Here is a 3,500-nt window from a genome sequence, read left to right as displayed (position 1 = left end):
ATAATGTAATTAAAATGAAAAGTGTGTTAGTCTTTTACCCTATCCTTTTATATAATTTTTGCAGAGCCTTTGAGATGAAGGTTAATGTGGAGAAATCTAAAACACTATGCTCCAGGAATGTTTCAGCGACAAGAAAAGAGATTTTTACCGGAGTGTCCTCCATCAGATTCGTCCAAAACTTTGGCAAATATTTAGGGATGTACCTTAATCATTCTCGGGTGACATGTGCAACTTTCAACGATGTTCTGGATAAGATTTGGGGAAGGCTAGCCAACAGGAAAGGGAGATTGCTTAATAAGGCGAGTAGACTTTGTTTGCTCAATTCGGTAATGATTGCGATACCTACTTACCACATGCAGGTATCTCTCTTCCATAAAGGGGTAACTAATAAGATAGAATTCATGATGTAGAACTTTCTATGAAATGGTCAAGCTGATGGTAGATGCTTGAATCTAGTTAACTAGAAGGTGTTGGTCACCCTTAAGAAGTTTGGGGGTCTGCAAATTAGATATCCTTTTTGTACTAATATTGCTCTTCTTGGAAAGCTAGTTTGGCAACTTTTTCACCATCCTGACAAGTTATAGGTTTTGACTGTTGACGCAGAAATACCATTTCTCTAAGGATGATTGGTTTAGTCGGTCTCGAGGCTGGAGATCTTATGTTTGGAAGAGTATATCTCGAGCTTGGGATACCTTAAAGGAACATTTTATTTGGTGCATTGGGAATTTGGAATAGAACTTTTGGTATTCTAAATGGAGAAGAGATGGGCGATTGTGTCATGAGATGGATTATATTCACATTTCTGATTTGAATCTCTGGATCTTGGAGCTTTGGTCATCGGAGTAGTGGAACCTTGAGAATATCTATTCTCCTCTGAATCAGTCTCTGCAGAGCAACATTAACTCTTATAACCGGATGTTCAAGCTGGTTCAGAGGTCGGTTGGTGTTGGACAGGTGCAGCTTCAAAGGTTTATGACGCTCTCGTAGTGATTATTTGTGGCTCAGTAAGAAGATGTTTAGTTGGGAGGACATGAAAAATTGATTTTGGCTTTGGTGTCAACATGTTTCGGAAAAAGCACAAATTTTTGGCCTGGGTATGTTTTCGGGAGGCTCTTCCTACTGCTGCATTTCATTTTAGGAGGAGCATTTCGCACACGTATAGCTGTCCACGATGTTTCTCAGATCAGGAATCGATTTTACATTGCATTCAAGATTAACCAAAAGCCTAGCTAGTTTGGCAAGCTTTGGGGATCTCCGGTCAACCACTGGATTTGATGAGTTGGTTCTTACATAATATCAAACAGCGCCCCTTTAGATTCTTTTCTGGTCGTTGGTGGATTTGGTTTTCGAGGAATAACGAGATCTTTCATCCCCACGAGCTTTAGACCATAGACAAGGTGACTGGTATGGCTTTTTCCTTGGAAATGGAGCTCCAAAATATTTTTGAGTTGCAACGAGTATCTATCCCCTCCACCATTAGTGGCTCTTGGATTCTCCTCTCGATGGGTACCTTTAAGATTAATTGTGATGCTAGCTATCCTGTCAATGGTTCTCAGATTTGTTTTGCCTGTGTTAGCAGAGATTGGAAGGGAAGGTAGCAATGAGGCTGTCTGAGAACAATTGAGAGTCATAGTACTCTGCAAGGAGAGCTATTTGTTATTTGGAGATGCTTTCATTTAGCCTGGAACTCGGAGCAAAGAGATATTATATGTAAGACTGATGATGAGCGGATATTTTATACACTTTTTGTCATTATTTTCATATAGTTTTTATTATGTTTTATTTAAGTTTGATTATATTTTCATAGGTTTTAGTGAAAAATTAATATTTTTAGATTCTACTTTGAGTTTATGTATTTTCATGCAATTTCAGGTATTTTCTGGCTGAAATTGAGGAGTTTGAGCAAAAGTCTGATTCAGGGACAGAGAAAGCACTGCAGATGCTATCAGGATCTGACCTCCATGTACTCGAAAGAGCTTTTCGGGAGCTACAAAATTCCAAATGGTGCGCTTTTAACGGCTGTGGAAAGCTAACATCCAGGGTTTTCTAGAAATATATAATCATTTATACTTTGCTTCGAAAATGAAGGCCCAAAACTGGCGTTCAATGCCAGCCACCAGCCCCATTCCTGGCGTCCAACGCCCAACAGGGGGTGGCCAGCGTCCAACGCCTAAAAGAGGACCCCTAGCCAGCGTTCAACGCTCTTAGGGAGTCTTAGCACAAGGAGACACTCTTTGCTCAGTCCAAACACTCACCAAGTGGGCCCTGAAAGTGGATTTTCACACTATCAACTCAGTTTATCTTATTTCTGTAATCCATAGTCATTAGATTAGTATATATATACAAGAGTTCGCCATTGTTAGAGGACTCTTGCCCACTTTCACATTTCCATTGTATTTTTCTATCAACATGAGTCACTAAACCTCCTAGGTTAAGGTTAGGAGCTCTGCTGAGTTTCATGGATTAATAAAAGTACTACTGTTCTATTCAATTCGTGTGTGACTCTATTCTAAGATGTATCTTCGTTCTTCAACCTCATGAATGGGATGATCCGTGACACTCATCTTCATTCTACATGGGTTCAATGTGAGTCTGTAACAGGAGATCATTGAACAACAAGCTTGATTATACATCTCATAGATGGCTAATCCACGACTTCTCGAGATACCAGTTCAGCTGAGGTATGGGGAGATTAGGGCCTTTGTGGTAGAGGCTAGAACCAAAGGCGCAACATTCTCTGATCCAGAAGATTCGACCTTGTCTGTGGCGTTTTGAGTAGGATCACCAAGGGGATGAACTGCAGGAGCTTCACCCTCAATCAGATTGGGCGCACACTAAACCTGGCATTCGGCCTGAAGGAGGAAGATTGGTGGCCATTAAACCGGCGTTGATCACTTACATCCTGCCATAGAAAGAATCACTAACAGTTGGAGAAAGATAGTAGGAAAGGTTGATCCAGAAGAATGAAGCATCTCCAAAGCCTCAACCATTCTCTTATCACTGGTTTTACTCAAATTAAGTAATTTCATCCCTATTCCTGTTTTATGCGTTTATCTCAACAAACTATCTTTTCTAATCGCCTGACTAAGATCTACAAGGTGTCCAGAGCTTGATTCAAAACAACAATCTCCGTGGGATCGATCCTGACTCACCTCAGGTATTACTTGGACGACCTAGTGCACTTGTTGGTTTAGTTGTGCGAGTTCTTATTTCGCGCACCAACTGACTGTGTGGAGGTCTTTACTATTGTCAATAATTTACAGGATTGCTCACGTTTTATTGATTCTTTGGTGTTGAAAATCTAAGATATCATGTCTTGGAAATAGCATGTTAATCCCTGGTTAATTTTAAGAGATGTAAATACAGTAGCAGACATCATGACAAAGACTGCAATGAGAACCCTTTCTCTCCAAGTCGAGCTTCCGTTGTTTTGGAAAGAGTTTAAGAGTAGTATTTAACGAGACTGTCTTTCTTAAACAGTTTCTTATTTTTTTTTTTTT

Source organism: Arachis ipaensis, chromosome B07, assembly GCF_000816755.2.
Source record: "Arachis ipaensis cultivar K30076 chromosome B07, Araip1.1, whole genome shotgun sequence".
Classification (NCBI taxonomy): domain Eukaryota; kingdom Viridiplantae; phylum Streptophyta; class Magnoliopsida; order Fabales; family Fabaceae; genus Arachis; species Arachis ipaensis.
Note: the sequence above shows the minus strand (reverse complement) of the source record.